General features: G+C 40.6%; 1 pseudogene; it reads left to right on the plus strand.

Moving 5' to 3' along the window:
* Nucleotides 1-6,460: 6,460 nt before the first annotated feature.
* On the plus strand, nt 6,461-27,195 carry LOC137498940 (uncharacterized; annotated as a pseudogene).
* The last annotated feature ends 703 nt before the right edge of the window (nt 27,196-27,898 follow it).

Below are 27,898 nucleotides of genomic sequence, written 5' to 3' on the forward strand. Positions count from 1 at the left end.
ACACAGCAAATAAAACCAGTCATTTTAGGCAACTTCAGAATAAGACAGTTACTTAATACTTCAGTAGTGACATCTTCTGATTAAAGTCTCAACTTTATGTAGTAGCAATTTCACATTTTGGTAGATAGAGGAGTTCATTAAGCGCTTATTTTGAATGAGCGGATTTGAGGTGTACCTCCCGGTACAATTACTATTATTATTATTATTATTATTATTATTATTATTATTATTATTATTATTATTATTATTATTATTATTATTTTCTTTCTTAATCCGTTTACCGTCCAGGGTTGGATTTTCCTGCCGACTCAGCCAGGGACTCCATCTCTACCGCCTCAAGTGCAGCGTCCTTCGAGCGTGAGGCTTGGGGTCAGGGATAGACAAGGAAGAAGGAAGGAAGCGGCCGTGGCCTGTTAGGTATCTTCCCAGCATTTGCCGAGAGGAGAAGTGGGTAACCACGGAATTGAATCCCCTCTACTCAGTTGACCTCTCGAGACTGAGTGGACACCGTTCCAATCCTCGTACCACTTTTCAAATTTCATGGCAGAGCCAGGAATCGAAGCCGGCCTTCCTCGAGTGGCAGCTAATCACACTAACCAAACACTACACCGCAGAGGCGAACAATATTTTCATAATTATTATTTCTTTTTTAAAAATTCGTTTACCCTCCAGGGTTGGTGTTTCCCCCGGACTCTGCGAAGGATCCCACCTCTACCGCCTCAAGGAGCGTGAGACTTTGGGTCGGGGGATAGAACTTCGTGGGTGGACCAGTACCTCGCCCAGGCAGCCTCATCTGCTATGCTGAACAGGGGCCTTGTGAGGGGGTGGGAAGATTGGAGGGAATAGGCAAGGGATAGGGAAGGATGCGGCCGTGGCCTTAAGTTTAGGTACCATCCCGGCATTTTTCTGGAGGATAGGTGAGAAACCACGGTAAACCATTTCGAGGATGGCTGAGGAGGAAGTCGAACCCCCTCCCCCTCTCTACTCAGTGGACATTCCGAGGCTGAGTGGACCCCGTTCCACCCCTCGTACAACTTTTCAAATTTCGTGGCAGAGCCGTGAATCGAACCCGGGCCTCCGGGGGTGGCAGCTAATCGCACTAACCATTACACCGCAGAGGCGGACATCATTATTATTATTATTATTAATATTATTACTATTATTATTATTATTATTATTAATACAGGGGATTATGAAATGGCGTATGGCTTTTAGTGCCGGGAATGCCCGAGGACATGTTCGGCTCGCCAGGTGGAGGTCCTTTTATTTGACTCCCGTACGCGACCTGCGCTTCATGATGAGGATGAAATGATGATGAAGACGACACATACAGCCAGCCCCCATGTCAGGGAAATTAACCAATGATGGTTAAAATTTCCGACCCTGCCAGGAATCGAGCCCGTGACCCCTATGACCAAAGACCAGTACGCTAACCATTCAGCCACGGAACCGGACCTACGGAGAATTGACAGAATAGGTTAGGTTTCGCAGCTTACTTCTCGATGAATACAGAAGAAATGTTTCCGGTCTTGCAGGCCGTAAGCGAATTGGGTTATTAGTTTCCAACCGTTTCCCTCAGAACTACGCCCGGCATTTTCAAGCACACCGGAGCTGGGAACCCGGGCCTAGAAACACGAGGGAGGGTTTTAGTGAGTTAAATACTACCTTACTCTGCCTGTTAGAAGCTTCGCAAATCAACTTCAGGTGTATACTGGGTTGGTACACAACATAAAGGACCTCATCCTGACTATTCTATATACAATTAAATAAAAATTAACGCATTATATGTACTCTTGCCAGCATTGTCCTGCACCCATTCAACCGAGTATTAATTGCATACTTCACTCACTTCGGATGGTGAAAACTGTCTGGGCCCAGTATGATCAATATTCAACCAAGTGTGCTTTTCGCTGATCGCTGTATTCAGGTTACGAGTACGTGGATATACTCTACGAAGAAGCAGGAAGTAATGCAAGTGAAGCACGACGCTTATATACCGAGACTAGGCCGGGCGCACATTGCGACGCAGACGAAGCAGCTAAAGCAGCGCAGCGCAGAGCAGATTTTTGTAATCAACACAAATCATTGCAGCATCGCAAGTTGACAGACAGGGCAGGACAGAGCAGAGCAGGCCAGTTCTTCACCTACTTCCGCCTACCACGCGCAGTCTTCTAAACACAGATTCCTACGCACGTGTCACGTAGTTAGTTAAGATATGGAGGAGAAAATTACCACAGCCGTTCGGCCTCACCATGTTTTGTAGGCACTATGTGAATTATGTGGACTGCAATGCAGTATGTACGTACTGTATGTATGTACGCGCATCGTGAGAAAATGGCTGAACAAAATTTAATGAAAATCGGTATGTAGTCACATCGTCCCCGTAAGACCTATCTGTGTCGGTGCGACGTAAGGCTAATTGCAAATATATATTTATAAAAACTGTTATTTTGTTGACATTTTAACAATAGATATATTCTAGGCTTCCCCAGACTTTTCTTCAGAACAGCTCTTACAAATATAATTTGCGACTATTTTTAATGGTTTAAATAGTGTAAGCCGAGAAACATTTTGCCTGTTGTTATTTTGTTCCAATTGTTTCGCAGAAATCTTCACTGCTGGGCTTCCCTTCTGTGGTGTAGTGGTTAGTGTGATTAGCTGCCACCCCCGGAGGCCCGGGTTCGATTCCCGGCTCTGCCACGAAATTTGAAATGTGGTACGAGGGCTGGAACTGGGTCCACTCAGCCTCGGGATTTCAACTCAGTAGAAGTGGGTTCGATTCCCACCGCAGCCATTCTGGAAGTGCTTTTCCGTGGTTTCCCACTTTTCCTCCAGGCAAATGCCGGGATGGTACCTAACTTAAGGCCACAGCCGCTTCCTCCCCTCTTCCTTGTCTATCCCTTCCTATCTTCCCATCCCCCACCAAGGCCCCTGTTCAGCATAGCAGGTGAGGCCACCTGGGCGAGGTACTGGTCATCCTCCCCAATTTTATCCCCTGGCCCAATGTCTCACGTTCCAGAACACTGCCCTTGAGGCGGTAGGGGTGGGATCCCTCGCTGAGTCCGAGGGAAAAACCAACCCTGGAGGGTAAGCAGATTAAGAATAAGAATAAGAATATAATTATTCAGTCGCAAGTAGTGAAAATCGCGTAAAAATCTACCCAGCAGTTCTCCAGTTGCAGCGGAATACCAGTACTTATAGTAGCCTACATGTATACATACACTCGTGTAGTCGGTCAGACAGACAGACGTTCGTTTTTTATACTATGTACAGACTATACAATTTCTATTCATAGCCAACATAGAACAGAGCAAGTTGCTATTTGGAGAGTGGCTGTTGGATGAGGAATGAGAGTACGAACTTAACCGAATGAGCACCTAATGTTGTTAACCCCGTGGTTTAGTGATAGCTAGTAATCCCCTTACTCAGAGGGCGTGGGTTCGATTCCTAACCTGTCAAAGTATTTTAATTCTGGACCGACAGTTGGAAGGGTGTCCATTCAGCCTCGGAACCAACTGAGGAAGTGTCTGATATGAACGACAGCAGACCGACCGTGAAAGCTAAAAGCAATGCAACTGAGGATATCGTTAGTCTGATCACGTAATTCTCCATTATCTGCAGGCCACCTGGCTCGCCGTCTTGACAGGCCAAGACTATTAATGAACAGTTGCACTACGGTGTCCAAACACCTAATGCGTTAAGGAAGTCCATATTACATGCCGACGCGGGGAACAATACGTGCTGTAAACGTTTTGTTCATAAATCAACAAATCTCGACCGGAATCGAACCCAAGATCTTTGGTGGATGCAGGTAGTACTGTAACCACTTTACCACTAGCACAATACTATAACACGAATCTTGATAAAGATGTGAAACACGGTAATAGCTTTTATGACCTAGAACCTGAAAACATGAATGCCATAACAATTTATGAAAGAAGTAAAGATAGATAAAAATATTGTAATTAAGGTCTGAGAGTGAGTTATATTACTTTATGGAAATTAAGAGTTATTATAGATTTTACGCGTAGGTACATTTGACCTTGGTCAGTTCCCTTGTGTTGTTCCCTGAAGCAGGATATTGCAATCTGAAGACAAGTAATCCTATTGTTAAATGTTTTATTACTTTGTATTATAGACCGCTACATGAATAGCACTTAGCCAGTTCGGTAATTAAGCTCAATTTTAATAACTATAAAGATGGAGACAGATTATCCCTTGACATTCAGGTGTTGTGGTGTTATCAGAACAAGGTGGCAGGGTGTGGCAAATATTTGCACCGTGCTACACAATCAATAGCGTGTGTGGTGTAGTGTGAGATGTAATCTTAAATCCGTGCCTGCCTTATTCTGAGATCAGAACGTTACCGGATGTAGACTGCGTAACAAGAAGCAAATATGCATCAAGCGTGTGCTGAATATTTATGACCTGGCGCAGGAAACATACAATTACTTGGTGATACAAAACAGACTGATAGGGAAACACACACACTCTTACACCAGCACTCAGGAAGTGCCAATTTACATGACAGAGTAAGGAAATGATCGCAACGACAACGCTATAAGGAGCATTTGCAATCTTAAACCTAGAGCTTAAGGGGTCAGACCCACTCCTACACTTCAAATGACCGGGCGAGTTGGTCGTGCGATTAGAGTCCCGCAGCTGTGAGCTTGCCTCCAGGAGATAGTGGGTTCGAATCCCACCGTCGGCAGCCCTGAAGAGGGTCTTCCGTGGTTTCCTATTTTCACACCAGGCTAATGCTGGGGCTGTACCTTAATTAAGGCCACGGCAGCTTCCTTCCCACTCCTAGACCTTTCCTATCCCATCGTCGTCATAAGACCAGTGTCCATGCGACGTGAAGTAAATAGAAAAAAAAACACATACACCCAGCCCCCGTGCCAGGGACATTAACCAATGATGGTTAAAATTCCCCACCCTGCCGGGAGTCGAACCCGTGACCCTTGTGGCCAAAGCCCAGCACGCTAACTGTTTAGCCATGGAGCCGGACATTTGCCTGGTGTGAAAATGGGAAACAATGGAAAACCATCCTTAGGGCTACCAACAGTGGGGTTAGAATCACAATCTGCCGGATGCAAGCTCACAGCTGCGCGCCCCTAACCGCAGGGCCAACTCGCTCGGTGTTCTCTCGTGTATGCTCGTAGATATGTGACATCCCCATACACACATTGTCAAGAAGAAATTCCATGTAGACTACTAACTTTTCACACTGTTTGCTGTTTGCGAGTTAGTTACACGGTTTACTTCACATAACTGTTAGCTTGCACTCGAGAAATACTGGATTTGCACCCCCCACTATTCGGCGTGGTTTTGCATTATACACCAAGCTGTACCTTATTTACGTCTACTGCCTTTGCTACGCACTCTTCACCATAAGACTTGTCTGTGTAGGTGCGACGTAAAACAGCAAACACAATTTTTACTAACCCATTACTTGAGTTGTGTATTACAGGATCGATGGCATCTGGACGCGAGGAATAAAAATTCTCGTTTTGGTTCCTCACGTCTGGTGGTCGACAGGGAACCAGCAATGCCCGAGATATTCTGGGGGCACATTACGTGAATAGGAAGAGAAGTTGGTGCGGAAAACAAATTTTCAGCTTATAATGAGAACCATACCGAAGACGTAAATTATTCCCTATTCCTCGTATTTCCATTAATTAGAGCTTTCATATTTTAGATGAAGAAATATCTTCTTCAGCTAGACACAACTTCATGAAAACGATATTTCTTCTGTAAATTATATTTGTGGTCACTGGAGCCGGCTTTAAGCCGGCATTTATGACCGGATGTCCTTCGTGTCACTACGTAACTTTTCTTTGAAGATGTGACCGAGTTTTAAACCTTGGTCATCTGAGAAGGAAGCCAGTTACTAAGCTACACAGCTAGTCACTCTTCCAGCTAGTGTACCTTTAATGCTAAGATGAAAGTTATTTTACTATTCAACTTAAAATATCACACCAATAACAAGTCGACCACTGAGGTGAAATAATTTACATCGTGTTGAGTAATGATGGATCCGATATCAGATGAGTAGCGGCAATAATTGGCACCTTGAGCTAGTTACAGCCGACGGTTCAATGAAAGCCTCTGTCGAGCACTTGTCCAGCCGGTATTCTCATTAGCAAGTAGCAACCAGTTTTCCACCACGATTGATCTAGTCTCCTCAAACTTTTTCACCTATTTACTGCAGAAAGTATAGTAAGATAAACAGTGGTGTGGACTATTCTATCATGATATTAAAGGCATCTAGACATTAAAAAGTAATCCAAAATTCACATCTTAATTTTTCACTTCCTTGATTACAATAAACTCACTAGACAAAAAATTAGCCACCCTTGTGCGCACGCACAGATGGATCGTTAAGTCTGTACAGAAGGTGCAGTGAACGAGTCCCGTGCTCAACCGCACGCGCACTGTCTCTAGTCCCGTGCTCAACCGCATGCGCACTGCCTCTAGTCCCGTGCTCAACCGCATGCGCACTGCCTCTAGTCCCGTGCTCAACCGCACGCGCACTGCCTCCAGTCCCGTGTTCAACCGCATGCGCACTGCCTCTAGTCCCGTGCTCAACCGCACCCGCACTGCCTCTACTCCCGTGCTCAACCGCATGCGCACTGCCTCTAGTCCCGTGCTCAACCGCATGCGCACTGCCTCTAGTCCCGTGCTCAACCGCACGCGCACTGCCTCTAGTCCCGTGCTCAACCGCACGCGCACTGCCTCTAGTCCCGTGCTCAACCGCACGCGCACTGCCTCTAGTCCCGTGCTCAACCGCACGCGCACTGCCTCTAGTCCCGTGCTCAACCGCATGCGCACTGCCTCTAGTCCCGTGCTCAACCGCATGCGCACTGCCTCTAGTCCCGTGCTCAACCGCACGCGCACTGCCTCTAGTCCCGTGCTCAACCGCACGTGCACTGCCTCTAGTCCCGTGCTCAACCGCACGCGCACTGCCTCTGCGTGAGCATACGGTAGAAGCGATCAGTGAGCCATTCATGTTTCAAGCGGACAGTATAGATACATGAAAGGATATGACAGAGTGGCATAAAGAGGCAATCGTATTTGGTCGTACCCATGGCCATATGTTGGGTGCAGTTGCTGTATTTTTTGGTGTTTCGCAGCAGATTGTTCAACGTGTCTACAAGCAGTGGTATACTAACACACGGCTACGAAACACGACGTCAGAATTGTGGTCGGAGAAAGATCCTGATTGACAGGGGCGGGAGACGCATTTCATGACTTGTGAATGGAAATGGTTTCCAAATCCCGACATGAATTGAGGTGCTGAGATCAAAAACGGGACATGTCACTAAATACAACAAATATGTAGGTGGATGGTCCACCTAGTCAACACTACATATTAATTATTTATATTTATTTATAATATAAATATATAAATCTCTATATATAAAGTAGCTTGTCCTGACTGACTGACTGACTGACTGACTGACTGACTGACTGACTGACTGACTGACTGACTGACTGACTGACAAATTCATCATCGCCGAGCCAAAACTACTGGACATAAAGAAATGAAATTTTGGAGATATATTCATATGAAGATGTAGGTGCTCGCTAAGAGAGGATTTTTGGATATTCCGTCGCTAAGGGGGTGAAAAGGGGGGTGAAATTTTAAAATGAGTGTGTCTATATCTCAAAACTTTAAAAGTTTACAGATGTGAAAATTGGTATTTAGAATCTTCTTTAAAAATAAGGAAACACGTTTTTTTGTTTGTTTTGAGACAATCCCAATAGGAGGGGCACAAAAGGGTGAAAAAGGGGTTGAATGCCTTTAATCGGGATACCGGTACTTATATCTCAGAAACTGAAGATATTACAGACATGAAAATTGGTACTTTTGATCTCTTTTAAAAATAAAGAAACACGTATGTTTTTGTTTGGGGGAAATCCAATTAATGGGAGGGTGAAAAGGGGGTGAATTTTTAAAATGGGTGCATCTATATCTCAAAACTCTTAAAGTTTACAGATGTAAAAATTGGTACTTAGAATCTTCATTAAAAACAAAGAAACAGTATTTTTTTGTTTTCGGAAAATCCCAATAGGAGGGGTGAAAAGGGGTGAAAACGTGGTTGAATGACTTTCATGAGGATACTTATATCTCAGAAACTGAAGATATTACAGACCTGAAAATTGGTGTTTAGGATCTCCTTTAAAAATAAAGAAATACATATTTTTTGTTTTTGGAAAATCCAATTAATGGGGGTGTGAAAAGGGGGTGAATTTTTAAAATGAGTCTATATCTCAAAACTTTTAAAGTTTAAGATGTAAAAATTGGCATTTAGAATCTCCTTTAAAAATAAAGAAACACGTATTTTTTTGTTTTCGGAAAATCCCAATTGGAAGGGTGGAAAAGGGTGAAAAAGCGGTTGAATGCCTTTAATGAGGCTACTTATATTTCAGAACCTGAAGATATTACAGACCTGAAAACTGGTATTTGGGATTTACTTTAGAAATAAAGAAACAGGTATTTTTTTTATTTTGGAAAATCCAAATAATGGAGGGTGAAAAGGTGGGTGAATTTTTAAAATGAGTGTGTCTACATCTTAAAACTTTAAAAGTTTACAGATGTAAAAAAATGGTATTTAGAATCTTCTTTAAAAATACAAGAACACGTATTTTTTGCTTTCTTTAAATCCCAATAGGAGGGGGTGTAAATGGGTGAATAATGGGATGAATGCCTTTAATGAGGATACATAAACTGAAAATATTACGGAACTGAAAATTTGTATATGGGAGCTCCTTTAAAAATAACGAAACACGTATTTTTTTGTTTTTGGAAAATCCAATTAATGGGGGTTAAACAGGAGTGACAAACTGGGGTGAATTTTTTGAAAGACTATATCTACAGAATATCTGAGAAACGTAAAATGTTATAGACGTAAAAAGTGGGTATTTGGAATCTCCTGTAAATGTAAAGAAAGATAGGTGATTTGTTTTCGGAAACTCCACGTAAGGGGAAATAAAAAGGGGTGAAATTTTAAAAAGCGAATTTCTACAGTATATCTCAAAAACTTAACATGTTACAGAAGTGAAAAATGGTATTTTTACCTCTATTAAAAATAAAGAAACGTGTATTTTCAGCTTTCGGAAATACCACTTGGGTGGAAGGGGGGGGGGTAAAAGTGACTGAAAATGGTGTTGAATTCTTTTAATTAGGCTACTGATATCTCAAAAATGAAGATATTACAGACGTGAAATCTGCTTTGGAATCTGCTTTAAAAGTAAAGAAACACGTATTCTCGGAAAATCCAATGAAGGGGGGGGGGGGGGTGGGGGGGTGAAAGAATTGAAAAATTAATTGAATTAATTGTATGAGAATGCATACATCTAATAGAAACTAAAGTTGTTACGGACGTGAAAATTGGTATTTGAATCTCCTTAAACAAAGAAAAACGCGTTTGGGGGGCGGGAGTGAAAAGGAGTTGAATTCCTTTCATGAAGACACATAAATCAAAAACTGAAGAAGTTAGAGTCGTGATAATTACTATTTAGAAGATCCTTTACTATTAAGGAAACAAGTATATTTTGCCGGAAAATTCACTTACGGGGTGGGGGGGAGGGGAGTGTGAAAGGAAGTGAAAATAAAGTGAATTATTTTTGTGGGGATACTTATATCTCAAAACTGAATGTAACAGATGTGAACATTGGTGTTTGGAATACCTTTTAAACATAAAGAAACACGTCTTCTATTTTTTTTGGGGGGGGGGGGGGTGTAAATAAACTTAACGGCGGTGGGGTGTAAAAGGAGGTGAGATCAATTGATTTTACTGTACATAATGTACTTAAGGAGCCTCCGTTGCTCAGGCGGCAGCGCGCCGGCCTCTCGCAGCTGGGTTCCGTGGTTCAAATCCCGGTCACTCCATGTGACATTCGTGCTGGACAAAACGGAGGCGGGACAGGTTTTTCTCCGGATACTTTGATTTTCTCTCTCATCATTCATTCCAGCAACACTGTCCAATATTTCATTTCATTTGTCATTCAACGATCATTGCCCCAGAGGTGTGCTTCGGCAGCCGGCACAATTCCTATTGTCGCTGCTAGATGGGGCTTTATTCATTCCATTCCTGACCCTATCGAATGACTGGAAACAGGCTATATAGTTTCGATGTACTTATTCTGATCATAAACCGATCATTTTTAATCTTTCCTGGGCTGGTTTTCAACAGCCATCTTTTCCTTCGGAGAACGTTCTTAGATTACAGTAGATCCTCCTGGCATGTAAATAAAAATTTAAACACATTTGAAATAAACGATAGGAATGAGATGGACCGTCAAATTGTTCACCTCTATAATAAGGTCAACAATGCACGGAAGTATGTCATTGGTATCGCCAGAAATCCCGCACACTTGCCTACGCGCGACGATGGTGCTGGTCACATTGTAACAATGACAATGGCAGCAGATGTAATTTACCGCCAAGTAGCGATCTTGCAGCTTGCTGTGGGGTTCAGAACATCTTTTAATAATAATAATAATAATAATAATAATAATAATAATAATAATAATAATAATAATAATAATAATAATAATAATGTTCTGGACCGTTGTCAAATATGCGGAACCCCCTGGAAAATGGTCCTGGACGGGTAATGACTAAGAATGCAGTCCGGCCGCGGGTTCAGTACCGCCAAGGCACCTAAGACGACACCACGCCGGATCTCCTGAAGGATTTGATCCATATTAAAAACGCTTATAGGAAAAGATGGTAAAGATTTAGGGACCCAACTGACGGGGTGGAATATCTGGACCTAGCCCGGGAAGTACGAAATTGATTGCTGGAAAGAAAGATTGAAAAATGTGAGGAAACATACCGTAATCTATTAGAAAACGAGTCAGATCGCGAATTTCGGCGGATTATATATCTAAAACAATTAGCATTCAATTATAAATTTCAGTATAATACCGTAGCCAGCACGGGTATCTTGCTAGTGTAAATATATAAATAAATATAAATAATTAATATTTAGTATTGACTAGGCTGACCATCCATCTACATATTTGTTGTGATCAAGTCAATACGAATCAAATACCGGCCACTATGGTCAAGATTATTGATGTCACTGAATAGTAGATTTGAGAAATATCAATTTTGTATATCATTCTGTATAATGTTCCTACACCTTGTAATTAAACCTACGTGTCCATTAGGAAGATAAAAGTCATATAACATAATATGTAGCCTAATTATATGATAAAGGCATATACTAGGAAATTGATACCTGTATACAAAATGACTGACAATTCTCGTTTTTTTAACAACACTCATTTTAAAGTTTAACTCAATTATCCCTGTAATTTTATAGCAAAATGAGTTTTTAATCATGTAAGCACATTAATACGCATTCCAAATAAGTGTACAAACATGCATCATGTAACAGAACACACATATCAGAATCGATGCTGTCGTGGAAAGACAAGTCAATAACCTATCCGTATCTTCGCTTGTAACATGGAAGGAATAATACAAAATAATTTCCTTACTAAACAACTTAGGAAATTTAGTCAGACAACTATGTTCATGTTTGATTTGGACGCCAGATTTCTCCTTATCACTGTCCCAAACTTCACTCTAGCATGACACAAAATTTAAACACTAATTTAGACAGGCAAAGAGTTACTGAACAAGTCCCATTTTAGCATCAACTGATACGGAATTTTATAAAGATAAGAACCACAGTAACAATTCATATACCACCCAAATGATGACTAGTCCGACTTTTTTAAAATCTCAGCGCCACAATTGCTGCAGTCACGGAATTAAGGTCCATCACACTCTGTCAGCGAGAGAGCATTGCGCCGGAAACTGCATGCAATGAACTTTTGCCGTCAGTCACCTCGCAAGAGGTCATTGCTCAAATAGGTACATAGAGCTGCGCGTCTTCAATGGGCTATAAAATATTGAACGTGGACAGTAGCTGATTGGCGGAACGTAATGTGGTCTAACGAATAAAGATTTGTCCGTAATCCAATGACGCACGTCATCGAGTGTACCGAAGGCCAAACGAAGCAAATCATCCTGGATGTGTGCAAGGTCAGGTTCAAGGCGAAGGTTCATTCAGTGATGTTTTGAGGGTGTTTTTCGTATCATGGATGGGACCAGGTCACTGAAACCAGATGTTTATTTATACATTCTGTATGATCAGGGGTTGGCTTTCGTTCAACATCTGCATGATGATTATGATAGCCTGATTTTTCAAGATGATAACTGCAAAGTTCATCGGCTGGATGCATATGTGACTGGTTTTAAGAATACTCCCCAACCCTGTTACATCCCGATTGGCCTACAAAATCACCAGACTTGAATCCCATTGAAAATCTGCGGGTAAAACATCAACATCAGCATCTCCGAGGTTTGGTTGAAATTGTGCGATTAAATTGTCAGCGAGTGGCTTAACCTGGATGCGGAGTACCTGTGCACTCACTCCTTAACCGAATTCAGGCGATTTTTTTTTTTTTTAGTCCAGAGGCGGAGTTGCATGGCATTAAATGATGCTTGTAATGATTTCTCCACGGAAATTGATGTTTTACCTTTGGAGTGTGATGAAATTTCAAAACTGCTGAGACCAATATTTTGTTGCATACTATGGCCAACTTAGTTAAATGAAATATTTTATCACAAATTATTTTGACAAGCCGCCAGTAGAATCATGCTCGAGAGGGAATTTGAACCAATCAGAGAAGCTGTTGGTAAGCGAACCGGAGTTCGATCAATCAGAGACACGTTTTAAATAAAAGTGTACGGGAAGTAGCTACTGCAGCGTAAAGTGTCGTCTTATGTATACTTTTGAGCGTAGAAAAATAGTGAAATACATGGCATATAAGGTGTGGCGGGGAAGGCGGCGATATTTCGTCCCTTAGCAGATTTGGACTTGTAGAAATTTAGGAACATTGTGGACAAGGCTCTCCACTTATGGGCAAGTTACAATGAAACTGTTATAACGTAAGGTAGTCAATATTTTAATAAACGTAAACACTACCGTACAAAAACTAAACTGCCAAAAAATTGCATTCGTGAGTTCGTCCCCCACCAAATACATGAAAAGTACAATTAATTTTAACGCATTTTTCCTTTCTAACCTTACCAAACTTTGTCCCTATAATGAATTACTTGAAGGCTATATATGAAAAACCTTCTCTTGGTATTCTTTTTAACATAAAATTTCAGCGTTGCTCGTGGGATGTTAAACGCTTTACTTGCACGGTTGGAACCCATTATCTTGTCTCTCGGTGCCTTGGTAGCCTTTTTCATAGCCTCTTTATCGCACTGCTTGCGTTTTCCGATATGAAAATAGTAATAATAATAATAATAATAATAATAATAATAATAATAATAATAATAATAATAATAATAATAATAATAATAATACACTTCATAAATAACAAATAAAATAAAGGGAGATGAATTTATGAACATGACCGCTAGAGTAAATCACACTAAGCACCTCACTGTAGCGATTACACGCCAGCAACTACACCACACGACTGAAATGCAGTCAAGTACTTCATACACATTTCAGTACTCACTCTAGGATTAACAGGCTCTTAATTAGAATGCCTGCCTGCTGTCAATTCTTGATGGATACAGTACTTTTGCATCCATCTCTTGGCACAAGCCAGAGTAAAGTGTAGCTTCCACCGAAGTCCCAGTCAACATCCATGGCTGTGACAATATGGAAGTTGCTGGGGTATTGGTAGTGCTGAGTAATGACAATCAGAGTGCATCTGAGTGTTATGAAAGGTGCTGCTCACGGGGTCAGTCGTGCTGCAATAGTACTTTCTGACCCAGTGAGGAAAGCAATGGCAAAGTACCTTACTCCTCATCTTGCCTAGTACGCCTCATTTTGGTACTGCTATTGGTTTATGGGGTTTCCTTATAACCGCATAACCTTTGGTGGTGCTATTTGAGGATCCAACCAGCCTCTGGGCTGTTGACCTAACAGACAGACAATTTGAATGCTGCACTGACTCAGCTCAGCCTGAAAAATGAATCCTCCTTGTAGACGGAGACTAAACTTGGTGCACACAACCAACTCTCACAACAAGACAACGGGATGAGGCTACGCATGTACGAGCGGTGGCTAAACATTAGATCCAAACAGTGCAAACTGGAAATCCCTAGGGGGACGAAATTAGGTGCGGGGTAGAAATTTGACATCCGTACCTTATACGTTGCTGCAATGAAACTGTATTTAAAATGACTATTTAAACATTGGCACCACTGTCATTCCCTCTCCGTTGTCAGCTAAGATGGCATGTCCAAAAGTGACATACGGTATTTGACATTTTTGGTAACTTTTTCTTCAGGAACCATAACAAGTAGAGTAATTAAATTCAGTACACTTATTCAGTTACGTGTCCGACTCGTTGGCTGAATGGTCAGTCAGCGTACTGCCCTTCGGTTCAGAGGGTCCCGGGTACGATTCTCGGCCGGGACGGGAATGTTAATCGCTTCTGATTGATTCTTCTGGCTCGGGTACTGGTTGTATGTGTCCGTCCAAACACTCTCCTCATCATATCAGGCAACATACCACACTACCAACCATCAGACAAACACGTAATAGTGATTACATCTCTCCATATAGGGTTGGCGACAGGAAGGGCATCCGGCCGGAGAATTTCTTTGCAATCATTTAAGAAAAGGCTAGGAAAATAACAGATAGGAGATATTCCACCTGGGCGACTGCCTTAAATGCAGATCAGTATTGATTGATTGATTGATTGATTGATTGATTGATTGATTGATTGATTGATTGATTGATTGATTGATTGATTGATTGATTGAATTGTATGCATAAATGTAAATGCTTATATTCACTACATCTTCCTTGACTTTGTTGACTACATCAACTTGTAGGATTCCAGCAAGATATAGCGGATATCTTGGATTCAGGAGGTCAAATGGACTGTGTCAGATTCACCTATCCAAGGGTAGATCATGGGAGACTACTGGCAAAAATGAGGGTACTGAACTAGACAAAAGGGTGACTGAAAGGGTGGCTATGTTTCTGGAAATAGAACTCAGAGAATTAGAGTAGGCAAAGGTTTATCTGATTTTATCTGTCAGCGCCAAATCCACATATGCGACACAATTCGCACCCGCGACCCCACAGGTGTGGGAAAAAGAGGTCGCAACAGAAGAATAAGAATACACTTATTCAGTTACGTAACAGATACAAATTATGTCTAGAATGTGTACTTCCTTTTTTCCAATTTGCTTTACGTCGCTCCGACCCAGATAGGTCTTACGGCGACGATGGGACAGGCAAGGCCTAGAAATTGGAAGCAAGTGAACATGAACTTAATTAAGGTACACCCGCGTGATTTGCCTGGTGTAAAGTTGGGAAACCACGGAAAACGGTCTTCAGTGCTGCCGACAGTGGGGTTCGAACTTACTATCTCCCGAATGCAAGCTGATAGCTACGTGACCCAAACGGCGCCGCCACTTGCTCGGTCTGTATTTGATATCTCTTCAATTTGTACTTCATACGGTTTATATACAGAACACGACCTAATACGAGAGAGAAAAGAGAAACGGATAGAGACAATGAAAACCAATGATCATAATGGGACAATTTTTAATCAATGACCGTGACGGCACAAAGAAAGCGGACAAAGGCCACATATGAAAAGAGATATAATTATTATCCTATTCAGCTACGAGTTGATATTATTTATATTAGAAACATCACTAATTCAATTATTTTGTGACTGTGGATGTCTGGATATCAGAGAAGCTCCGTCCCAGAGCCCAACATTGGCACACCGCCACTGAATAACATGTTGAGTAAATTAGACGACACCATAGTTGAAGTACAAAATACGTAATTATGTGGCCTTTCGTTCAATCATAGACGCCTACAGACTGAGTGCTGAAAAGCATAGCAGTGTACAATGAATATGTCTATATGCACGTATTATGTGCAATTTCGAATTTAATGAAATAATTGCAAAGAGAGAGAGAGAGAGAGAGAGAGAGAGAGAGAGAGAGAGAGAGAGAGATAATCCGAAAGCGGTGGCTGAACCTGTGTAAGGACTGTCGAGAAAATGCAGCCTCATAATTATTTGTCGCAAATAATATGTAAATGATGTGTTGGGTATTCAGCCCAAAGGCTGGTTTGATCCTCTACAGCTCCACCAACAGCTGTCATAGATAGCCCAGGGTCACTGAAGAGGCATACTAGGGAAATGAGGAGTGAGGTAGTTTCCCGCTGCTTTCCCCACTGAGTCAGAAGTTGCTGTTACATATGTCTGCCAAGCCAATTGAAATGCATGCACCAACCGACCCTATGAGCGATATTTTCACACCTTTCATATATTTTGAGTTAAAAATATATGTCATTCATTCATTTAATATTATCATGATTTCCGTAAAGAGGCGGCTATCACCAAAAGCAGCTATTATATGTTTCATTTTATGTTTTTATCGTACTATACAAATAGTGATTGACATTTTGAAGATAGCACCTCAGAATATTCGCAGCGATTTCCTCTAGTTCCAAAATATTAAAGCTAAAACTACGAAAGAAGTTCACACAAAATTAATATTAGATATCACTCCTCCAGCACCGAACATCAGTCTTCTCAACTCCCAGTTCCGGAACGGAATGTTGCATTTCTCCTCAAAGGCCGAGTTGGCCCAGCTGTGAGCTTGCATCCGGGAGATAGATGGTTTTCCGTGGTTTCCTATTTTCACACCAGGCAAATGCTGGAGCTGTACTTTACTTAAGGCCACGGTCGCTTCCTTCCAATTCCTAGCCCTTTCCTGTCCCATCGTCGCCATAAGACCCCCCCCCCTGTGTCGGTGCAACGAAAAGCAAATAGCACAAAAAAAGAAGCATTTCTCCTCAAGATTTTTAACACTTTATAGACCACAGGTACATTAAGTCTCCAGCCTTGCAAGTCAATATTTTCATCCCTCACACAAATTCGATAAAAGAAAGGCAGATGTTTTCGTAAACGGCAACGTTCACTGACTTAAATGTTGACTGCTAATATATTATTCATCGTTTATGAATGATGGCGGGTATTTAAAATAGCCTACAGTATATATTGTCGAACATGGGTTCGATTACCCTTCAGGAAGTCCAAAATTTTAAGAAAGGAGATTTCTACTTCCGGAGGTGCATATGGTCCTGAGTTTCACTCACCCTACAGCGGAAATGAGTACCAGGTTAATTCCTGGGGGCAAAGGCGGCCGGGCGGGTAGCTAACCACTCTACCTCACCAAGTGCCGAGTTTACGGATAGTGGAAGCCTTTACCTTTCATCCCTCCAAGGGTCTTCATGGCCTGTACGAAGATTACTTTGGTTTGCTTTGCTTTGCTTTGCTATATTTTGTCGAAAAGTGATTTCTGAAACATTCCAAAACATGTACTGTGTGTGAAGTACTGTAACTTAAATGTTCTTCAGTCTGTCGAACATTCAATTAAATGTCAATATCATACTACAACATAACTGTAAAAGCACATTATTAGACAAGGGGGTTGTACAATGGTTGGACAGCTTGGATTTAAGTTTATGAACTGTTTTAGAGATTGGTTGATTGTTTAAGGTGTTATATTGTTTGTTATATTTTTGAATATTTTTATGTAGAGTTATGTACTAGCCATAAGCTAAATAATAAATGAATAATAATAAATTAGACAAGGGATAAAAATACACACTATTAAACAAAGAACGACAGGGTTCATTTTTAAAAGAACGTCATCAGATTCTACCAAATCACACTCACGTATTTAGAAATAATATATATGTTTATCACTGTTTAATATTTAAGAACTTAAATTCTAGAACTTATCTTAATAATGCCCTGCTTTGTCTCCACTCCATTATTAACTGCATTAACATAATATTATACAATTGATTACAGAACAAGTACTACTGTTCAGTATTAAACAGAGATAAACGTAACTATTATCTCTAAATATTTGAGTGTGACTTGATAGAATCAGATGGATGTACTTTTAAGAATGGAACATGTCATTCTTTGTTTAATGATGTGTATTTTTATACCTCGATTAATGACGTTTTTACAGGCACGGTGTAGTATAATATTAATATTTAACTTGTGTGTTCAACAGACTAGAAAGCTTATAAGTTACATTTAACTGAGTCGACACTGGAAGGTATGGCTTCCTTCTTAAAGAAGAAGTTCTAAAGATATAGCGATATTGTTTTATATTTTAGATGAATTATGGGAATCTAACTTAAATTGTACTAGTGGATGAGTTTAGTAAGTAAATTATATAAAACGATCCATCATTTCCCAATAAAACACGCATGGTTTATTCTTCAGAGTCTTCGTACATTATTATACAATTAATCATGGAACGCGAACTACTGCTCAACTAAACTTATAGTGGTTCATCTTAGCACTTCGCTATGTTGGAGAATATGAATATTTGATGCCATTATGGTCAAAATAAGTTTAGATTATTGAAACACAGAGCCAGTTTTCTGACCCATAAAGTGTTAAAGCACGATTCGTAGTACCTGTTCTTCTCACCATCAACGTTTTCTGTGTCTGTGTGTTTCCTCCTTCAAACCCCTCAGTTGGGTCGAAGACGAAGCCAACGTTCTTCTTTCTATCCATTGCTATGATGTCAGCAGGATTATGAGAGCCTTCAGATGATATTATGCATTATAATTCTACTGGCCTGTCTGCTGGCCATGATCATTAAAGCGTCAAATCTTTACGGTATGACAAAGTAGTTTGAGTCCTGTTGTTGGAAAACAATCACCCACCACCAGAATGTTGGCCGGCAGGCAACAAGAGGTGGTGGCATATAAGTTAATGATTGTGCCAAAAGTCTGGATTTAATTTCAGGCCTCTCCACAGAGTTCAAATTGGCTCAGTGCATATGACGCTGTGTGAAAATGGGAAGCCACGGACAACCATCTTCAAGGCTGCCGACAGTGGGGTTCGAACCCACTATCTCCCGAATACTGGATATTGGCCGCACTTAAGCGACTGCAGCTATCGAGCTCTGTCCATTATATTTTAAACGAAGAAAGGGTTTTAATCTTCCATCTAAATCAAAACACAATTCCATTAATATCAGATTTCTTTCAGCTAAGGACAAGTAATTCCTCCTCCGTGTACTTCGCCGCATGCCAAACGTTTTCAGCTTGTTTGCAAAACAAAGCAAATTAAAACACATTCTTAGCAAGCCCAACGTACCGCAACGCCACACTCCGATGGAATGTAACTGTATCTTCCTGGATTAAGGAAGCATGTTATATATTTTTATTTCACCTTCACTGAGTCTATCATTACGAGATACGCACACCAACATCGCATGTAACTGCATGCTTTAGTCACAAGGTCAAATATAAGTGTGGAACTCGTTACACGGTATGAATCATAATACTAGTGTAATTATATTGAAGGCACAGTTACTATGAGATAATACGCGCTAATTAAAAAACAATATGGATCATACTGGAGTAAGCGTTTATGGTTAGCTACAGTAAGTAACCGAAGAAATTATTCTAAGAAATCCGTAAAGTTCTAAAGATATAGCGATATTGTTTTGTGTTTTGAGATGAATTATGGAAATGTAACCGAAATTGTACTAGTTGATGAGTATGTATGTTCAGTCCGTCAGCGATTCCGCTGGTGGGATCCTCAACAGCTCTGCCATCAGCTGTCATAGATGGCCTAGGCATCACTGAAGAGGCGTACTAGGGAAATGAGGAGTGAGGTAGTTTCCCCGTTGCTTTCCTCACCGGGTCAGAGTTGCTATTACATATCAGTCTGCCAAGCCCACTGAAATGCATACACCAACCTACCCTATGAGCAACATTTTCACACCATTCATAGCAGGGACTGGCTGCATAAGGATTGGCATTACTAGCATCGCTCATACCTCAGTCACTTTCATAGTCAAAGCCAAGGATAAGACGGAGACAGATCTATGAAAGTAACAAAATTGCTCTAGCCTATACCAGAAGACATAGTGCACTCTAAACACTAGGTCCTGCCAGCAAAGGCATAGTTGATGAGTGTAGTAAGTAAATTATACCGTACTGGTTGTTGTGGTGATTATTTGTTTTCAGATGAAGTATAAACAATTTGTACTGGCTGCAACACAAATCTATTGTGGCAATTTCTACAAGAAGCCACGGAATGTTACACGTAGCTGGTTAAGTAGACCACGTAGAAAATTTCATTCAAATTACCAATTCTTATCGTCTTTCACAGGAAACATGTTGTGGTCTTCATAAATATTCATAAATATTTCATATGCAAATAAATTATTTAACTGAATATACGGATTAAAAATGGAATGATTTCATTTAGAAAAATGAAAACGTATTTTAAACTAAGATTCAAACTCAAGATTTTACAATTGCAAAGTCGACCTTAAAATCCGTAGATGTAGTCCTTATATTCTGTACTGAAGGGAGCAATAGAGGTTGGAGTCTCCTTTATGCAAGTCAATTCAAAATCATTTACAAAAATATCAGAAATCAATAAATAGTGTACAAAAGTATTAGAATGGTTATTCGAAACTAAATGGCTTTTACCAACAATAAGAATTATGTTTATTGTCCTTTGGTTAAAATGCAATGTAACACTTAAAAGTAAAAAAGAAAGAAAGGCATATCTACATGCCAAAAGTTCATAATACGAAAAAGAGTTGAAACATAAATCACTATCCCCATTCCTATTAGAAACTGGCTACAATAACATCTCTTGGTAAAAGTCTTTGTAATCGTCAGGAATACAATTAATGATTTTATCAACATGTTCGTTTGTTTGGGCTGGGAGAGGGACCGTTCGGTCCTACCATCCGATGGTAGGGAAGGGTAACCTCATCACTCTAGTACAGGTTAAAACGATCACTGGTTAAACAATCCTCATGACCGGTTACATCACTTCTTCACAGAAAGTAAACATTTCGTATCGGATAATTTGGAAGGTTTGTTTGCTTTAGAAACCTTTCATTGTTTCTTGAAAGAATTCAGACCACCACGCCTTTAAGTTGGTTACTATTTGTGGAAATCTGGAACTCTTAACTGCACGAAACCCTATATGTCTAGAATTATACGGAAATCAGTGGAAATACATAAATAATCCTAATCATTTCAACAGGGATTCTGCTATCTAGTAAGCAATAAGTGGTTGCGAGCCATTAAATATCTACGTAGGTAGTTCGTTCCCCGTCCTTCTCTATTGTTAATTCGCTACGGTTCTCTTTCAAATTCGTACTCTCATCATCACTAGATGGTTCACTCTGGCCTATGTGCATACTTTCATAAGCAGGTATGAGTTTGCGTTCGGAGATAAAGGGTTCAAATCCCACTGTCAGCAGCCCTGAAGATGGTTTCTCATTTTCACAGCAGGCAAATGGTGGGGCTGTACCTTAATGAAGGACACGGCTGCTACCTTCCTAATCCTGGCCCTCTTCCGTACTTCCATCGCCACAAAACTTCCATGTGTTAGTGCAATTTGAATAAAGTAGCCAGAAAAACTTTCAATATCTATTTAGACCTCACTTCTAACTTCTTTTCACTCTGTATTGTATTACGTACTTCTTTCTGCACTTTCCCCTGCCCTCCAACCCACTCCAATGCGACCCATATATTTTCTTTTCGTTTTTTAAGTTTTACACACTTTTCTTTCAGCTCTATTCTGTTCTAATCTTGGCAGTCTTTTGTTGCTCTTTATTTTATTTCTTCTAGCACATTCCTTCCTCACCGTCTTTCACTCATATGATGATCTTGAGGTTTATTTCGCAACGCTCATACGTATTGTACGAGTAACATCTTAATTGGAGCTAAGATGGCGTCGTCACTTCTCACTTGGAAGGTTAGAGCACAGTGAGGCATCTCGTGACGAACGAGAGTACCACTTACAATAGACTAACGAAAAATGAATCTTTACTTTCCATCGGTCGCATGAGTATCAGAATGATACAAGCGTGTTTTTTTTTTCTCGTGTCACTGTTGTGCTAGGCAACAGAGGCAGCCCGCCTTAACAGTACCTTCCTGTTTCATCCTCCATTTCCAGCCAGTCACTTCACAGTCTTCGTGCAGTCACTTCGTACTGTCACACTGTCAGCTGCTCAGAGCGTATGTATCAGACTGATACATTGCGACATACGGCGCAACATTTATTCATGTATATCTCCTCCTGTTTTCGTGAATTTTACATATTATGATATGATGGTACAGAAGCAAACATATAATCTGAAAGATCCTATGGATATAGAAGCTACTCAGAAACTCATTTTAGATGAAGATGGCGGATGTTCTGCGCTGGAAGATTTTGAAGACGAGGCGGACACAGACGTGGAAGATGGGCCGGAAGAACCGAGAATAAGCGATTCTGAGTTTGAATAAAGTGGCAGCGATCAAGAAAGTGATCCGAACGACAGTTTGTTTTATCTTGGGAAAGACAAAATGACAACCTGGCTAAAAGTACCTCGTCAAGGGAAACGTCACACTCATACACAAAACATCATCACCCACTTCCCAGGTGTCATTCATGATGCACGACAAGCTAAGTTACCTATAGAATGCTGGAGTAACTTCATTTCTGACTAAATGCTTCAGAGCATTGTTGAGCACACGAATCAGTATATTCGTTTGGAAGTAAAGAATCACTTCGGCAGAGAACGGGATGGAAATCTTACAGATTTGACTGAAATAAAATATTTCGTCGGTCTTCTATACATATTACGAAATTTACATGCGAACAGGATGATGCTAGTACGCTGTGGGGCGCAGATGGACACGGAGTTGAAATAGTTAGGTTGACAATGAATCTCAGGAGGTTCAATTTTATTAAGAAATGTCTTCGTTTTGACGATCGCAGCAACCGACGCGAAAGGAAAGCCATTGATATTATAGTATAAATTCGAGAACCCTTCAAGGCTTTTGTTGACAATTGCAAAAAGAGTTACTCTCCTGGACCGTGTGTTACCATTGACGAAGAGCTTGAGCGGTTTCGGGGACGGTGTCGTTTCAAGCAATTAATTCCTTCGAAGCCGGCAAAGGACGGCGTGAAGGTATATGCCATGTGCGATGCAGCAGTCTCTTTACACTTACAATCTTGAGGTATATGCTGGAAAACAGAACGAAGGACCTTAATAACTGGTTTTCGGGTGTGAAATCGGTTACCGAGTTGAATAAAAATAAAATTTCATTTATAGGAACCATGAAGAAAAATAAGAGGGAGATCCCACTCGATTTATTGAATGTGAAGAAACGGCATGTGAACTCGAGCATATTTGGCTTTGGGGAGAGTTGTACGATTGTGTCCTATGGGCCAAGAAAACATCTAAATACAATTTTTCTATCCTCTCAAAACTTCGATGATGGCATAGACGAACAATCAGGTGAATCTTCCAAACCAGTGATGATTCCATATTATAACAGCACGAAATCAGAAGTCGACGTAGTGGACAAACTCAGTGCTGCGTACGACGCTGCAAGAAACACGTGTCGTTGGCCAATGGTAGTGGTTTTTTTCTATGCTAAACGTCGCAGGTATCAATGCACAAGTTATCTGGATAGGAAATGGGCACGAAAATATGCTTCACAGACTGCTCCTTCGACGGCTTGGTCACGAACTTCTACCACCCAAGCTACAGCGAGAAGTTTTCAGATTCAAGGTATCACTAGCTCTGTTTCGGAAGGTTTTAAGAGCTTCAGCCCACCCGAAGAACAATCAGAAGGAGCTGGAATATCGATGGAAGAAAATACTGGTTTCTCAACAAAGCGTCGTCGCTGCATTTTCTGCTACAAATCGCGGAAAACCAGACTGACCAATACTGCCTGTAATTCTTGTGAACGGATGTATGTGGGGAACATACAACAGCAGTCTGCATAGAGTGTTACTTTCGACTTCAAAATACGCAAGACAGCTTAAGTGGAGAGACGGCGTAGAGGATAGAGTGTGACAAACAGAAATGGCAAATTCAGCAAGTACTCTGCCAGCTGGACTTAATACAAAAAACAAAGACCTTTCTGCAGCATTATTTTGATGTATGGTTCACTCCAAATTCAATGTATAGTTTAGTTTTGTTGAAGATTTAATTTGTAGTTCCTTTTTCGTTACTTGTGACTATTTTTTACTATCATTGTATGATGTTTATAGAAAAATGTGTTTTAGAAATAAGTAACAAATAAAAGTTTACAATAAAATATATGGTTCATGGTGTGGGATGGTTCATGGGGCGGGTTACTGTAGTCACGTCCTAGTCCGTCGGCTGAGTGGCCTAGTAAGTGGTCCTGAGAGTCGGGATACCGGTTGCTACGGAATGGGAGTGGGCATCTCAGACATATTCTGAGTCATGGCCCTCCCTGTGTTCAGGCGACTAGGACTATACAATCCACCGGTGATCCATAACCCGTTAGAGGAAACATCCTCACTTGGACTATGTGTAAGTAGGGTAGCATCCTGATTCATGAATATACCGAGCTCAGAACATTTTAAGCAAGCCTTGGACCTATGGGAGTAACGGAGTCCCACTCCCATTTGACAGGCGAGCGACTCCTAGTAAACAACTTGGCAAACGAAATGGAATTCGATGGGGTGCTATCAATATTAATGGGGAATATGGAAGAAAGAGAGTAGAAATGGCTGAGTCAGTGAAGAGGATGCATCTGGATGTACTAGGAGTAAGTGATATTCGGGTAAGGGGAGATAACGAGCAAGAGATAGGAGATCATAACGAGACGTTGCCATGGTGACCTGTAGGTTCGTTGTCGATCTGTCGGTCACTAAATGCAGAGCATAAGACCTGCAGAAAATAGTAATTTTCTGCGTCATTTGAAGAGTAAGCCAAATTATGTACATAACAAAAGTTGTTTATAATGAAGAGGAGTTCACTTGTAGTCAACGGAATTTACAGAAAATCAATAGTATAAGAAAAATTGAAGAAAATATCCTGGTTTTCAAAAAACCCGTCTATTCAGAGATTTTAAAATGATACGCATATCAAAACCTTCCCTGGGATTAGTATACTCTAAATATGAAGATTGATCGAGATCTATCCAGCCGTTTCGCCATGATGGTGGAACAAACAGACACAAAAAATACAATCCACTGATATGGTCTTAAGTTGACCTAAAACGAATAAATATCTCAAAAATTGGCAAGGCAAACGAAATTACAGACAGCGGACCGCTACAGCTTTATTCCTATAGATAGACTCAACACCCACTAAAGCGGCGCGACTGCTACGTAACTTATGAAGAGAGTTGCACAAGCGGCTGACCTGCCGCACGCGTGGAGACATGTAACTTAACCAAGAAAACAACACTCACTTACGCGGCCAGTTGCGCGTGGGTAACAGTAGTTAGTAGATATCGATAGGGCGCAATCCCAACAGTTTGATACAGAGTTGTTCATACTGGGAATTGAAGAACAACCTGCATTTTCGAATGGCACGTTAAAGGAGTACAGTGATAGAACTGTAAGAAAGGCTATGTGGGAAGAAATAGTACAGAAATTTGGAGGAAAGGGAGTGAATCTGGAAGAAAAAATAAACTTGGTAAGTAGTTACAAACAAAGTATACATTTGTTGCTATATAAAAGTTAAATGGCTTTCTAGTTGTAAACTACTTCAGTAATGCATTTGTTTTTCCATGGAACTTGGCCATCTCCAACAAAGTATTGTGCCAAAAATCTCGGCAAGAGACTGGTTTCCTTGTATTTCTTGCAAAATCTCGTGTTCTCTGTTGTGATGTAAAATAATATAGGGAATCCTCATAACTTATACCATCTCTAGCGCGAATGAAATTGTGTAACACACAACACGGCTTCACTAAGTCAATTGCAAATTCTATTTGGACATCTAGTTGGTGATGAAGAATTTGACACTTGTTAGCCAGAATTCCGAAAGTACATTCAATTTACCTTGAGTACGGCTGAGAATGTAGTTGAATATTTTCTTTTTGTGGCTTAAATTGCTGCAATTATCTGGTCGCATCATGTTTTCTAATAGAGGAAATGTTTCATTGCCAACAAAGACGTACGGCATGGGTGTATCATTATTAGTCGATATTGGACTCTTATCTGGGATTTTCAGTTTCTTCCTCACAAGTTTCTAATAAATAGCGGATTCTATGAAAATTGAAGAATCGCCATATTTACCATATGCTCCAATATCAGTGCTGGTGAACTTGTAATCCGCATCACAAATAGCAAGTAACACAATTGAGAAAAAAAAAAAAAATTTTGTAGCTATAGTACTGCGATCCACTGTGTGATGGTTGCTTAATTCTAATATGTTTACTATCAACCTCATTAATGCAATTCTGGAATTGTGCATGATTGTCGAACGTTTCAGCAATAATTGCTCTCCATTCGTGTGCTGTTGGATCACTTTACCAAGTTTCATATGGCTAAGCAAACCTGTCTTACTGTACTTCTGACAGTGGCCATCCCAAGCCGGTACTTGTGATGAAAGTCACCAAAACTGCATCCAGTGGCTAGATACCTGAAAATAAGGTTATTTTCGTTGTTTCCAGGCGTACAACTACAAAAGAAGTGGAAAAACATAAGAAGCTGTTATTTCCGATAAATAAGAAGATTGAAGAACGCAAGTAGTGGTTCAGGAGCTCCTGAAAAGAGTACTTACATATATTTTGATCAACTTCAATTTCTTAAGGTAGCAACAGAAACTGGACCTATGACTTCAAATATCGAACGTGCTACTGAGCCGAAAGCAGCATAAAAGCCAGAAACGCAATCATCTCAACGTTACATCCTCAGTCAAAAAGGAAAAGGAATGATGATTTCATAGGTATGGAGATGGTGAATGATTTAAAATACAGTATTAAATCCAGAGAGGAAAGTGAACGCTGTGATTCAGACAAATTCTTCTTATTATCACTGCTAAATGATTTCAAGAAAATACCACAATATTCAAAGAACAGTGCTAAAATTGAAATATTGAATGTGGTTCAGAAGTATCAACCTCCTATCTACCACGTTTCCATCATGATACTAATGCCGATTCACAAAGGAATGTTAATGCTGATGTTGCTATTCCTAGCAGATCGCACCATCAAGCGCGAGGCTATTACTCCACCCCATATCCAGACAGGCCAACATCAAGCTGCTCGAGTTATTACTCCTGTGATTGAACAATTCTATCCCCAGAAGCTGTGTCACGAGGCTCTGACTACACCGAGTTATTTTAACTAAGTAATGAACGTAAGTAGTATGTTGTAAGTAAAGTGAAAATAAATTTTACTTACCTTAAAGTAACCATTAGTTTTTCTTCCGGACGAATTCTCTGGCGAAAATTTGCACCCCGTCCTCCTATTTCTTTCTTGATTAGTTGTAGCAACTGGTTGAAATATTCCACACTCTTTCTTGTGTAGTTGAAAAACTTACTATCATGTTTACGTAAATCACAGTAAGGCAAATTAAACGCGCCCTTTGTTGAACGTTCCATTAACATGGGTTGTATTCAGAACCGTCGAGCTAGTTTTGCGTCGACGAACGTGACTGAATAACAAAGCTGCTATGACTTCAACCTCCATGTTGATACTGAAGATCCTTGTCGCATGTAGTAATCTCCCTTGGAGTTTCGAAATAAAAATCTCTAGGGAAATCAATTTAATAGGCAAGATGTTAAATGGCTTTGCTTCACGAACACTACGGGATCGTACATTTCAATGAGAATCGAATGAAAATGAGCCGTTGAAATAATTGGCTCAATCGTAGGGACAAAGTAGATTCTTAACTGTACCCAGAAAGATCGTTGCTCTCTACCAATATTTCGAAAGAAGAAAAGTGATATTGGATCTTCTCCCAACTTTTCCACCCATATTCCATAAATTTTACAAAGATCTACAAAAATATTTTACTGCGAAAGACAGTTGCCTTGACCTAGAGGAGTTCT

The sequence above is a fragment of the Anabrus simplex genome, chromosome 3, assembly GCF_040414725.1.
Source record: "Anabrus simplex isolate iqAnaSimp1 chromosome 3, ASM4041472v1, whole genome shotgun sequence".
In the NCBI taxonomy this organism is placed as follows: Eukaryota; Metazoa; Arthropoda; class Insecta; order Orthoptera; family Tettigoniidae; genus Anabrus; species Anabrus simplex.